Raw genomic sequence first — 14,979 nt, 5'->3', positions numbered from 1 at the left:
CTTGTAGTGAGAGGGAGAGAATGAGTGACAGAGATTATGGGTGTGGATGTGCAGAATAGTATGACCCTTTTATCATGTTGTCGTTGTTGTCATCAGTCCTGAGACTGGTTTGATGCAGCTCTCCATGCTACTCTATCCTGTGCAAGCTTCTTCATCTCCCAGTACTTACTGCAACCTACATCCTTCTGAATCTACTTAGTGTATTCATCTCTTGGTCTCCCTCTACGATTTTTACCCTCCACGCTGCCCTCCAATGCTAAATTTGTGATCCCTTGATGCCTCAGAACATGTCCTACCAATAGGTCCCTTCTTCTTGTCAAGTTGTGCCACAAACTCCTCTTCCCCCAATTCTATTCAATACCTCCTCATTAGTTACGTGATCTACCCATCTAATCTTCAGCATTCTTCTGTAGCACCACATTTCGAAAGCTTCTATTCTCTTCTTGTCCACACTATTTATCGTGCATGTTTCACTTCCATACATGCCTACACTCCATACAAATACTTTCAGAAACGACTTCCTGACACTTAAATCTATACTCGATGTCAACAAATTTCTCTTCCTCAGAAACGCTTTCCTTGCCATTGCCAGTCTACATTTTATATCCTCTCTACTTCGACCATCATCAGTTATTTTGCTCCCCAAATAGCAAAACTCCTTTACTACTTTAAGTGTCTCATTTCTTAATCTAATTCCCTCAGCATCACCCAACTTAGTTTGCCTACATTCCATTATCCTCGTTTTGCTTTTATTGATGTTCATCTTATATCCTCCTTTCAAGACACTGTCCATTCCGTTCAACTGCTCTTCCAAGTCCTTTGCTGTCTCTGACAGAATTACAATGTAATCGGTGAACCTCAATGTTTTTATTTCTTCTCCATGGACTTTAATACCTACTCCGAATTTTTCTTTCGTTTCCTTTACTGCTTGCTCAATATACAGATTGAATAACATCGGGGACAGGCTATGACCCTGTCTCACTCCCTTCCCACCCGCTGCTTCCCTTTCATGCCCCTTGACTCTTATAACTGCCATTTGGTTTCTGTACAGATTGTAAATAGCCTTTTGCTCCCTGTATTTTACCCCTGCCACCTTTAGAATTTGAAAGTATTCCAGTCAACATTGTCAAAAGCTTTCCCTAAGTCTACAAATGCTAGAAATGTACGTTTGCCTTTCCTTAATCTATTTTCTAAGATAAGTCGTAGGGTCAGTATTGCCTCACATGTTCCAACATTTCTAACATTTCTGCGGAATCCAAACTGATCTTCACCGAGGTTGGCTTCTACCAGTTTTTCCATTCATCTGTAAAGAATTCACATTAGTATTTTGCAGCTGGGACATATTAAACTGATAGATCGATAATTTTCACATCTGTCAACACCTGCTTTCTTTGGGATTGAAATTATTATATTCTTCTTGAAGTCTGAGGGTATTTTGTCTGTCTCATACATCTTGCTCACCAGATGGTAGAGTTTTGTCAGGACTGGCTCTCCCAAGGCTGTCAGCAGCAGTTCTAATGGAGTGTTGTCTACTCCTGGGGCCTTGTTTTGACTTAGGTCTTTCACTGCTCTTTCAAACTCTTTACGCAGTATCGTATCTCCCATTTCATCTTCATCTACATCCTCTTCCATTTCCATAATATTCTCCTCAAGTACATCGCCCTTGTATAGACCCTCTACATACTTCTTCCATCTTTCTGCTTTCCCTTCTTTGCTTAGAACTGGGTTTCCATCTGAGTTCTTGATATTCATACAAGTGGCTCTCTTTTCTCCAAAGGTCTATTTAATTTTCCTGTAGGCAGCATCTATCTTACCCCTAGTGAGATAAGACTTTATATTCTTACATTTGTCCTCTAGCCATCCCTGCTTAGCCATTTTGCACTTCCTGTCGATCTCATTTTTGAGACGTTTGTATTCCCTTTTGGCTGCTTCATTTACTATGTTTTTATATTTTCTCGTTTCATCAATTAAATTCAATATTTTGTCTGTTACCCAAGGATTTCTACTAGCCCTCGTCTTTTTACCTACTTGATCCTCTGTTGCCTTCACTACTTCATCCCTCAGAGCTACCCATTCTTCTTCTACTGTATTTATTTCCCCCATTCCTGCCATTTGTTCCCATACGCTCTCCCTGAAACTCTCTACAACCTCTGGTTCTTTCAGTTTATCCAGGTCCCATCTCCTTAAATTCCCACCTTTTTGCAGTTTCTTCAGTTTTAATCTACAGTTCATAACCAATAGATTGTGGTCAGAGTCCACATCTGCCCCTTGAAATGTCTTATAACTTAAAACCTGGTTCCTAAATCTCTGTCTTACCATTATATAATCTATCTGATATCTTCTAGTATCTCCAGGATTCATCCACGTATACAACCTTCTTTTATGATTCTTGAACCAAGTGTTAGCTATGATTAAGTTATGCTCTGTGCAAAATTCTACCAGACGGCTTCCTCTTTCATTTCTCTCCCCCAATCCATATTCACCCACTAATTTCCTTCTCTCCCTTTTCCTACTCTCGAATTCCAGTCACCCATGACTATTAAATTTTCGTCTCCCTTCACTACCTGAATAATTTCTTTTATCTCATCATACATTTCATCAATTTCTTCATCATCTGCAGAGCTATTTGGCATATAAACTTGTACTACTGTAGTAGGCATGGGCTTCGTGTCTATCTTGGCCACAATAATGCATTCACTATGCTGTTGGTAGTAGCTTACCCGCACTTCAATTTTTATATTCATTAATAAACCTACTCCTGCATTACCCCTATTTGATTTTGTATTTATAACCCTGTATTCACCTGACCAGAAGTCTTGTCCCTCCTGCCACCGAACTTCACTAATTCCCACTATATCTAACTTTAACCTATCCATTTCCCTTTTTAAATTTTCTAACCTACTTGCCTGATTAAGGGATCTGACAATCCACACTCCGATCCGTAGAAAGCCAGTTTTCCTTCTCTTGATAATGACATCCTCCTGAGTAGTCCCTGCCCGGAGATCCGAATGGGGGACTATTTTACCTCCAGAATATTTTACCCAAGAGGACGCCATGATAATTTAACTATACAGTAAAGCTGCATACCCTCAGGAAAAATTATGGCTGTGGTTTCCCCTTGCTTTCAGCTGTTCGCAGTACCAGCATCGCAAGGCCGTTTTGGTTAGTATTACAAGGCCAGAGCAGTCAATCATGTGGACTGTTGTCCCTGCAACTACTGAAAAGGCTGCTGCCCCTCTTCAGGAACCACACGTTTATCTGGCCTCTCAACAGATATCCCTCCGTACGGTACGGCCATCTGTATCGCTGAGGCACGCAAGCCTCCCCACCAACGGCAAGGTCCACGGTTCATGGGGGTAGGCCTTTTATCATAGTATATATATATATATATATATATATATATATATATATATATATATATATATATATATATATATATATATATAAAAAAAACAAAGATGATGTGACTTACCAAACGAAAGCACTGGCAGGTTGATAGACACACAAACAAACACAAACATACACACAAAATTCAAGCTTTCGCAACCAACAGTTGCTTCATCAGGAAAGAGGAAAGGAGAGGGAAAGACGAAAGGATGTGGGTTTTAAGGGAGAGGGTAAGGAGTCCTTCCAATCCCGGGAGCGGAAAGACTTACCTTAGGGGGAAAAAGGGACAGGTACACACACACACACACACACACACACATATCCATCCGCACATACACAGACACAAGCAGACATTTGTAAAGGCAAAGAGTTTGAGCAGAGATGTCAGTCGAGGCGGAAGTACAGAGGCAAAGATGTTGTTGAAAGACAGGTGAGGTATGAGCGGCGGAAACTTGAAATTAGCGGAGGTTGATGCCTGGCGCATAACGAGAAGAGAGGATATACTGAAGGGCATGTTCCCATCTCCAGAGTTCTGACAGGTTGGTGTTAGTGGGAAGTATCGAGATAACCCGGACGGTGTAATACTGTGCCTAGATGTGCTGCCCATGCACCAAGGCATGTTTAGCCACAGGGTGATCCTCATTACCAACAAACACTGTCTGCCTGTGTCCATTCATGTGAATGGACAGTTTGTTGCTAGTCATTCCCACATAGAAAGCTTCACAGTGTAGGCAGGTCAGTTGGTAAATCACATGGGTGCTTTCACACGTGGCTCTGCCTTTGATCGTGTACACCTTCCGGGTTACAGGACTGGAGTAGGTGGTGGTGGGAGGGTGCATGGGACAGATTTTACACCGGGGGCAGTTACAAGGGTAGGAGCCAGAGGGTAGCGAAGGTGGTTTGGGGATTTCATAGGGATGAACTAAGAGGTTACGAAGGTTAGGTGGACGGCGGAAAGACACTCTTGGTGGAGTGGGGAGGATTTCATGAAGGATGGATCTCATTTCAGGGCAGGATTTGAGGAAGTCATATCCCTGCTGGAGAGCCACATTCAGAGTCTGATCCAGTCCCGGAAAGTATCCTGTCACAAGTGGGGCACTTTCGGGGTTCTTCTGTGGGAGGTTCTGGGTTTGGGAGGATGAAGAAGTGGCTCTGGTTATTTGCTTCTGTACCAGGTCAGGAGGGTAGTTGCGGGATGCGAAAGCTGTTTTCAGGTTGTTGGTGTAATGGTTCAGGGATTCCGGACAGGAGCAGATTCGTTTGCCATGAAGACCTAGGCTGTAGGGAATGGACCGTTTGATGTGGAATGGGTGGCAGCTGTCATAATGGAAGTGCTGTTGGTTGTTGGTGGGTTTGATGTGGACGGACGTGTGAAGCTGGCCATTGGACAGATGGAGGTCAACGTCAAGGAAAGTGGCATGGGATTTGGAGTAGAACCAGGTGAATCTGATGGAACCAAAGGAGTTGAGGTTGGAGAGGAAATTCTGGAGTTCTTCTTCACTGTGAGTCCAGATCATGAAGATGTCATCAATAAATCTGTACCAAACTTTGGGTTGGCAGGCCTGGGTAACCAAGAAGGCTTCCTCCAAGTGACCCATGAATAGGTTGGCGTACAAGGGGGCCATCCTGGTACCCATGGCTGTTCCCTTTAATTGTTGGTATGTCTGGCCTTCGAAAGTGAAGAAGTTGTGGATCAGGATGAAGCTGGCTAAGGTAATGAGGAAAGAGGGTTTAGGTAGGGTGGCAGGTGATTGGTGTGAAAGGAAGTGCTCCATCGCAGCGAGGCCCTGGACGTGTGGAATATTTGTGTATAAGGAAGTGGCATCAATTGTTACAAGGATGGTTTCCGGGGGTAACAGACTGGGTAAGGATTCCAGGCGTTCGAGAAAGTGGTTGGTGTCTTTGATGAAGGATGGGAGACTGCATGTAATGGGTTGAAGGTATTGATCTACGTAGGCAGAGATACGTTCTGTGGGGGCTTGGTAACCAGCTACAATGGGGCGGCCAGGATGATTGGGTCTGTGAATTTTAGGAAGAAGGTAGAAGGTAGGGGTGCGGGGTGTCGGTGGGGTCAGGAGGTTGATGGAGTCAGGTGGAAGGTTTTGCAGGGGGCCTCAGGTTCTGAGGATTCCTTGAAGCTCCGCCTGGACATCAGGAATGGGATTACCATGGCAAACTTTGTATGTAGTGTTGTCTGAAAGCTGACACAGTCCCTCAGCCACATATTCCCGATGATCAAGTACCACGGTCGTGGAACCCTTGTCCGCCGGAAGAATGACGATGGATCGGTGAGCCTTCAGATCACGGATAGCCTGGGCTTCAGCAGAGGTGATGTTGGGAGTAGGATTAAGGTTTTTTAAGAAGGATTGAGAGGCGAGGCTGGAAGTCAGAAATTCCTGGAAGGTTTGGAGAGGGCGATTTTGAGGAAGAGGAGGTGGGTCCCGCTGTGACGGAGGACGGAACTGTTCCAGGCAGGATTCAATTTGGATAGCGTCTTGGGGAGCTGGATCATTAGGATTAAGATTAGGATCATTTTTCTTCGTGGCAAAGTGATATTTCCAGCAGAGAGTACAAGTGTAGGACAGTAAATCTTTGACGAGGGCTGTTTGGTTGAATCTGGGAGTGGGGCTGAAGGTGAGGCCTTTGGATAGGACAGAGGTTTCGGATTGGGAGAGAGGTTTGGAGGAAAGGTTAACTACTGAATTAGGGTGTTGTGGTTCCAGATTGTGTTGATTGGAATTTTGAGGTTTTGGGGGGAGTGGAGCTGGAAGTGGGAGATTGAGTAGATGGGAGAGACTGGGTCTGTGTGCAATGAGAGGGGGTTGAGGTTTGCTGGAAAGGTTGTGAAGGGTGAGTGAGTTGCCTTTCTGGAGGTGGTAAACGAGGAGATTGGATAGTTTTTTGAGGTGGAGGGTGGCATGCTGTTCTAATTTGCGGTTGGCCTGTAGGATGATGCTCTGAACAGCCGGTGTGGATGTGGGAGAGGAAAGATTGAGGACTTTTATTAAGGATAGGAGTTGACGGGTGTGTTCATTGGCTGAGTTGATGTGTAGATGAAGGATTAGGTGGGTGAGGGCAATGGATTGTTCAGTTTGGAACTGGTATAGGGACTGATGGAAAGAAGGGTTACATCCAGAGATGGAAACTTTAAGTGTGAGGCCTTTGGGGGTAATGCCAAATGTCAGACAAGCCTGAGAAAATAAAATATGGGAGCATAATCTGGCTAGGGCAAAGGCATGTTTGTGGAGGGAATGTAAATAAAACTTGACTTTTCTTTGCGTATTTTTTCAGAAAACACGAAAAGATCGTAACTTCACGAAGTCGCGCTTAGGCTTAAATTTTGTAAACGTGTTTGTTTCTTGTTTCACGGTAATTTAACCAGTTTCTCGGTAACAAATAAGTAAACTACCGTAAATAGCGTATAACTTCATTGTTTTAATACAGATTTCAGAAAAACAGAGTAACTTTATATCAGAAACTTCCTTATATACATTTGTTTATAGGCCTAATTCTTGTAACGTTTTTGGAGAATCAAAGTTAAAGTATCTCGTTTAATTGTCCTTTTTTTTCATTCCATCGAGTGAAATATATAATAAATAGCGTATACCTTCATTGTTTTAATACAGATCTCAGAAAAACAGTGGAATTTTAAATCAGAAACTTGCTTATATACATTTGTGAATAGGCTTAATTCTTGTAACGTCTTTTTTGATTTTCGGTAATTTAATTGATTTATTCTAGCTAAAGTATTATTTTTGCCATGAGTGAGAAGTGCCTGACTTGCCATAGAATCGTTAGTTCCGAGGTTTGGTGCGATGGATGCAGTAGTTTTTTTCACTGGGGGGACTGCAGTGGCGTGGGTGTAGGGAAAGTGGATCAGGATTTGCAGCAGAGATAGGAAGATAGTGGAACAGGAGGGGAAAATTGCTGCCCTTCAGGGTGAGCTAGATCAGGCTAGGGAAGATCTCGACAGGTTAAGGAGGGAGAAGGGCAAAGAGAGGTGAGAAGTTGCGACAGGTAGCAGAAGAAACGGGCCTAGAACTAAGTCTGACAGTTTTGTGGTGAATGTCAAAAATAAGTTTGACCTGTTGCTTCAGTTAGAAACTGATGAGCCTCAAGCAGAGGTAGGTGTAGACAGGACACAACAAACTTTCAATAGTAAATTGAAAAACAATGTAGGAAAGTCATCGAAAAGGAAGAAAGTTTTGTTGTTAGGCAGTTCTCATGCCAGAGGTGTAGGCCAACTTCTGCAGGAGGAATTAGGACCAGAATACCAGGTCACAAATTTTTTCAAACCAAGTGCTAGTCTGGATCAGGTGACAGAGGATTTAGGTTCACTGTAAAGGATTTACCAGGGAAGACACCGTGGTTATTGTGGGAGGGCCAGGGAACAGCATTGACAGAGATCCTGGGTACAGTATAGAGTGTGACCTGGTAAAGATTGCGTCGGTATCGAGACACACCAATGTTGAGTTTGTATCTGTCGTGAGATGCCATGACCGGCCTCATTTGAACTCTTCTGTTGGGAGAATTAATTTGGAGTTGGAATGGCTGCTTGGGTCAGGTGCGGGGGCACATATTGGTGTGGTTCCTGTTGATTCTCTCAGTAGGTGGGACTATACCGGGCACGGCCTACATCTCAACAGGAAAGGGAAGGGGAAACTGGCTGGGGTAATAGCAGGAAATTTAAGGGGGGGAGGCACTGCCATGAATGGTAAAATACCAGTGGTTACAGGTGTTGGAGCAGCACCTTTTTTAGGGTAGGTAAGACAAAAAGATGTCAAGTTCTACGAGACGTCAGGATTGAAACAAATCTTCAGTTTAGGAAAGAAATTAAACAGCACAATTCTAGCACATTGGATCACCAATCACAGCTGTCAATTATAAATTTTCACCAACCACCAGAAATTTTATCTCCACCAAGTTGTATCTCAGTCCTGGGTAATTGCATTGATGAATTAAAGTCACCCAACCCAGTTGACATAATCTGCCTCTCTGAACACCATGTGACCACTGGTATAGGAACTAGGCCTAAGCACAATGAGAAACTCAGACAGGAGAGTACTGCAGATGTTAGAATAAGGAAAGGTTCTCATAAAAGTATAATTAAAAATAATGTAAGTATATTTCATCAAAATATAGGGAGTTTAAAGAATAAAATAGATGAGTTTCTGGTTTGTTTAGAAGATTTAGGAGATGAGGATGAAATAGATATACTATGCCTGTCTGAGCCTCACATTGTTACTGATATGGATAAGGTAAATGTAAGTGGATATAAGCTCTCTGCACATGTAATGAGAGAAAATATGGAGAAAGGAGAAGTTGCCATATATGTCAAAAGTTACCATTGTGCAAAAAGTACAGAAACAAAAAACTTTTGTGTAGAGAAACATATAGAAGCATGTGCCTGTGAGCTTAAATTAAATAAAGGCACATTTATAATTGTAACTGTATATAGGTCCCCATCAGGAAATTTTCATCTATTTCTGAAAAATTTGGACTCCTTGTTGTGCTATCTGTCAGACAGGGGGAAGCAAATTATTAATTGTGGGGACTTCAATGTAGATTCTCTGAAAGAGGGTAATAGGAAAAATGACCTTGAAGTATTACTCGGTTCTTTCAATTTGACACCCGTTATTGATTTTCCTACTCGGGTGGTAAGGATAGCAGCTCACTGATAGATAACTTCTTTATAGACCAAGATAAGTTTAACCAGATAAATGCTCAGCCTGTTGAGAATGGTCTTTCTGATCATGGTGCACAGCAAGTTACAATATATGACATAGCTCCATTCAGCAATACTAAACAGTCCTCCAAAGTAGTACGTTCAGTCAACGATTTAACAATTGCAAATTTCAGGGAAAGCCTACAGCAGTTAGACTGGGATGAGGTGTACCGTGAACCTGATGCCAATTTAAAATATAATTTATTTCATGACATTTTTGTAAATGCATTTGAAAACTGCTTCCCCAAGAAAATAGTTAAATATACTCGTAAGAAACCTTGTAACAAACCATGGCTTACTAAGGGTATAAAAATATCTCGTAACCGGAAAAGGGAAATGTATCTGACAGCAAGAAAGAGTAGTGACCCAGAAACTATCAAACATTATAAAAACTACTGTGTTATACTAAGAAAAGTTATTAAAAAATCCAGAAGTATGTGTATCATGTCTGAAATCAGCAACTCCGATAATAAAATTAAAACAATTTGGAATATTATTAAAAGAGAAACAGGTCAACCAAGAGCACAGGAAGACAGTATTACCATCCAATTGAATGAAAACTTTACAAACAAAAAGTCAGAAGTTGAAAATATTTTTAATAATCATTTTCTAAATGTTGTGGATATAGTAGGATCCAGGTGTTCATTAGAAGATGCTAGGCTGTTAATGGAAGAGGCCATACCTACGCAATTTGATACAATTGAAATCTCACCCACTTCTCCCTCTGAAATTAGGAAAATAATAAACTTGCTTAAAAGCAAAAACTCACATGGAATTGATGGCATTTCCAGCAAAATACTAAAAGCTTGTTCTCAACAGATAAGTAAGATTCTCAGCCACTTGTGTAATAGCTCTCTGGAACAGGGCATTTTCCCTGATAGACTGAAATATGCTATTGTTATACCTTTGCATAAAATGGGGGATAGATCTGATGTCAACAATTACCGTCCAATCTCCCTTCTAACAACTTTATCCAAAAATTTTGAGAAATTAATGTATTCAAAAGTAGCTTCACATATCTGTAAAAATGAAGTACTAACAAAATGTCAGTTTGGTTTCCAGAAAGGTTTTTCAACAGAAAATGCCATATATGCTTTCACCAATCAAATTTTGAATGATCTGAATAACTGAACACCACCCATTGGGATTTTTTGTGATCTCTCAAAGGCTTTTGATTGTGTAAATCATGAAATTCTGCTAGACAAGCTCAAGTATTGTGGCATGAGTGGGACAGTGCACAAATGGTTTAATTCGTACCTAACTGGAAGAGTGCAGAAAGTTGAAATAAGTAGTTCTCATAATATGCAAAGATCAGCACATTCCTCAAACTGGGGAACTATCAAGAATGGGGTTCCACAAGGGTCAGTCTTGGGTCTTTTGTTGTTCTTAATATATATTAATGACTTGCCATTCTATATTCATGAAGAGGCAAAGTTATTTCTCTTTGCTGATGATACAAGTATAGTAATCACACCTGACAAACAAGAATTAACTGATGAAATTGACAATACTGTCTTTCAGAAAATTACTAAGTGGTTCCTTGTAAATGGACTCTCACTGAATTTTGATAAGACACAATACATACAGTTCCGTACAGTGAATGGTATGATGCCATTAATAAATATAGACCTTAATCAGAAGCATAAAGCTAAGGTAGAATATTCCAAATTTTTAGGTGTGTCCATTGATGAGCGATTAAATTGGCAGAAACGCATTGATGATCTGCTGAAACGTTTGAGTTCAGCTACTTATGCAATAAGGGTCATTGCAAATTTTGGTGATAAACATCTTAGTTAATTAGCTTACTACGCCTATTTTCACTCATTGCTTTCATATGGCATCATATTTTGGGGTAATTCATCACTGAGGAATAAAGTATTTATTGCACAAAAGCGTGTAATCAGAATAATAGTTGGAGTCCTGCAGACATTTATTTAAGGATCTAGGGATATTCACAGTAGCTTCTCAGTATATATACTCTCTTATGAAATTTGTTATTAACAACCAAACCCAATTCAAAAGTAATAGCAGTGTGCATAACTACAATACTAGGAGAAAGGATGATCTTCACTATTCAAGATTAAATCTAACTTTGGCACAGAAAGGGGTGAATTATACTGGCACTAAAGTCTTTGGTCACTTACCAAATAGTATCAAAAGTCTGACAGATAACCAACAAGTATTTAAGAAGAAATTAAAAGAATTTCTGAATGACAACTCCTTCTACTCCATAGAGGAATTTTTAGATATAAATTAGGAAAAAAAAGAAAAAAACAAAAAAATTAAAAAATAATAATAAAAAAAATAAAAACACAAAAAAATAAAAAAGTTGTTATATTGACTTAAGTATGTTGTTAAATTAACTTTATTATGTCATGTATTGGAAAATTTGACTCGTTCCACATCATTACGAAATATCGTATTCATGATCCATGGAACTAGTATTAATCTAATCTAATCTAATGGGGTCATTGTGGGGGTGTTGTGAGGGTGACATGGTATTAGAAGGTGGAAAGTGTAACATGAGGCTGAAATGAAAATGAGAATAAAAATATATGGGGAGAGATAAAGGTGAACTAGAAAGCAACTGGAGATCTGGTGTGAAAAAAGGCGAAAAAGTTTTGGTTAAAGCTGGGCTATGTTGATCCTGTGGTGAACTTGGGTTGGTAGACAATGATGTGCACAAAGGTTAGGTGGTTGTGTTTCCGCGAAAACACGTTAAAGTGTGGAAAAATTCGGGAAAATTTCGAAAAAACTGTGTGCAAATGTATTAAAAGGAATGGTTTTGTGGTGGCAGATTATGAAAGTGAGGCTAAAAATTGTCTGACGAAGAAATAATGACGTATGAAGGCCAGACATACCAACAATTAAAGGGAAGAGCCATGGGTACCAGGATGGCCCCCTCGTACGCCAACCTATTCATGGGTCACTTGGAGGAAGCCTTCTTGGTTACCCAGGCCTGCCAACCCAAAGTTTGGTACAGATTTATTGATGACATCTTCATGATCTGGACTCACAGTGAAGAAGAACTCCAGAATTTCCTCTCCAACCTCAACTCCTTTGGTTCCATCAGATTCACCTGGTCCTACTCCAAATCCCATGCCACTTTCCTTGACGTTGACCTCCATCTGTCCAATGGCCAGCTTCACACGTCCGTCCACATCAAACCCACCAACAAGCAACAGTACCTCCATTATGACAGCTGCCACCCATTCCACATCAAACGGTCCGTTCCCTACAGCCTAGGTCTTCGTGGCAAACGAATCTGCTCCAGTCTGGAATCCCTGAACCATTACACCAACAACCTGAAAACAGCTTTCGCATCCCGCAACTACCCTCCTGACCTGGCCAGAAGCAAATAACCAGAGCCACTTCCTCATCCCCCCAAACCCAGAACATCCCACAGAAGAACCCCGAAAGTGCCCCACTTGTGACAGGATACTTTCCAGGACTGGATCAGACTCTGAATGTGGCTCTCCAGCAGGGAGACAACTTCCTCAAATCCTGCCCTGAAATGAGATCCATCCTTCATGAAATCCTCCCCACTCCACCAAGAGTGTCTTTCCGCTGTCCACCTAACCTTCGTAACCTCTTAGTTCATCCCTATGAAATCCCCAAACCACCTTCGCTACCCTCTGGCTCCTACCCTTGCAACCGCCCCCGGTGTAAAATCTGTCCCATGCACCCTCCCACCACCACCTACTCCAGTCCTGTTACCTGGAAGGTGTACACGATCAAAGGCAGAGCCACGTGTGAAAGCACCCACGTGATTTACCAACTGACCTGCCTACACTGTGAAGCTTTCTATGTGGGAATGACCAGCTACAAACTGTCCATTCACATGAATGGGCACAGGCAGACAGTGTTTGTTGGTAATGAGGATCACCCTGTGGCTAAACATGCCTTGGTGCATGGGCAGCACATCTTGGCACAGTGTTACACCGTCCAGGTTATCTGGATATTTCCCACTAACACCAACCTGTCAGAACTCCGGAGATGGGAACTTGCCCTTCAGTATATCCTCTCTTCTCGTTATCCTCCAGGCCTCAACCTCCCCTAATTTCAAGTTGCCGCCGCTCATACCTCACCTGTATGTCAACAACATCTTTGCCTCTGTACTTCCGCCTCGACTGACATCTCTGCCCAAACTCTTTGCCTTTACAAATGTCTGCTTGTGTCTGTGTGTGTGTGTGTGTGTGTGTGTGTGTGTGTGTGTGTGTGTGTGTGTGCGAGTGTGTGTGTGTGTGTGTGTGTGTGTGTGCGAGTGTATACCTGTCCCTTTTTCCCCCTAAGGTAAGTCTTTCCACTCCCGGGATTGGAATGACTCCTTACCCTCTCCCTTAAAACCCACATCCTTTCGTCTTTCCCTCTCCTTCCCTCTTTCCTGATGAAGCAACTGTTGGTTGCGAAAGCTTGAATTTTGTGTGTATGTTTGTGTGTCTATCAACCTGCCAGCGCTTTCATTTGGTAAGTCACATCATCTTTGTTTTTAGATACATTTTTTCCCACGTGGAATGTTTCCCTCTATTTTATATATATATATATATATATATATATATATATATATATATATATGTGTGTGTGTGTGTGTGTAAATATTTATTTATTTATGTATATTGTATACATCTGTATATAAATGTTCAAGATGTCCCCCCTAAACTCTTCACTGCCAATATCTATGGAACCACAATAGATATTGATAAACGGCTTTCATGGGTATGAATGTATGGCAGGGGCTCACGAAAGTAAATACCATGAGACCTTCTAAACTGTATGCAAATATTGGTTACAAACTTACTTTTTTTTAATTAATTTCCTTATTATTCCTTACTCAATCAATAACATGAGAAATCTCAATAATAATTCCATTGGTTGCATTGCAATACATCAGTTACATCCTGAGAAATTGGAACGTGATGTGGACATGCGAAATGAAAGAAATGCACCACTATTGCACTACTGCGATGCAAAAGTGACCTGCATGTTGATCATAATCGTGATGTGATTTCACCATTATCACAAGGGTCGAGAGTATTAATTGGGATTTCTGCCACAAACACTGATATTTACATAAAGGTGCCCATGTGTGTGTTGTATTTATCTACGTGTAGACTATGGAACAGTACCGGCCAGTGTATGCCACCCCATTACTCCACCCAGGTCCACCCTTAACCTCTGCAGTTGTGTACAGGAATGGGCTGCAATCGATGCTGTGTGTGGGAACAGCTCACTATGAAGCAAGTTGTTCTGTGTAGAAGTATGTACACGTACATAGCACAAGTGTATGGTACACTATGATTGGTGTCACTGTTGTAATCGTGATGTTAATTTATCTGTACATCCATTCTAGGCATTCAAAACAGTATTTACAAATCAAATCAGTAAATAACTGACATGATACAACTGTACAGAGAATGTCACAAAATGGCACATGTGTGGCACAGGTGTATATGCAGTGGTACCCTAAAGGCCTCCATGGCAAAGACGTTCACAGTCACCTGGAATACTGTCAGTGGGTTCTACAGCAAGGCAATGACTTTATGTGTAGGGTACTGTTTACTGATGAGGCCACATTTACAAACCATGGGAATGTCAACTTACACAATATGCACTACGGGTCACCATAAAACACACACTCGATCTGCTGGATTGAACAACTACATCAGTGGAGTGTCAATGTATGGTGCGGTATTGTAGGACATCACATCGTTGGCCCATATTTAACTGATGGCACTCTTAATGGGTGACAGTATGGGAGGTTCCTGAGATGTACCTTACCTGGACTGATGGAAGACTACCCCTTCATACACGTCAAATGATGTGGTACCAACATGACTGATGCCCTGCGCATCATGCCATGCTGGCTG

Source organism: Schistocerca piceifrons, chromosome 3 (genome assembly GCF_021461385.2).
Source record: "Schistocerca piceifrons isolate TAMUIC-IGC-003096 chromosome 3, iqSchPice1.1, whole genome shotgun sequence".
Classification (NCBI taxonomy): Eukaryota; Metazoa; Arthropoda; class Insecta; order Orthoptera; family Acrididae; genus Schistocerca; species Schistocerca piceifrons.
Note: the sequence above shows the minus strand (reverse complement) of the source record.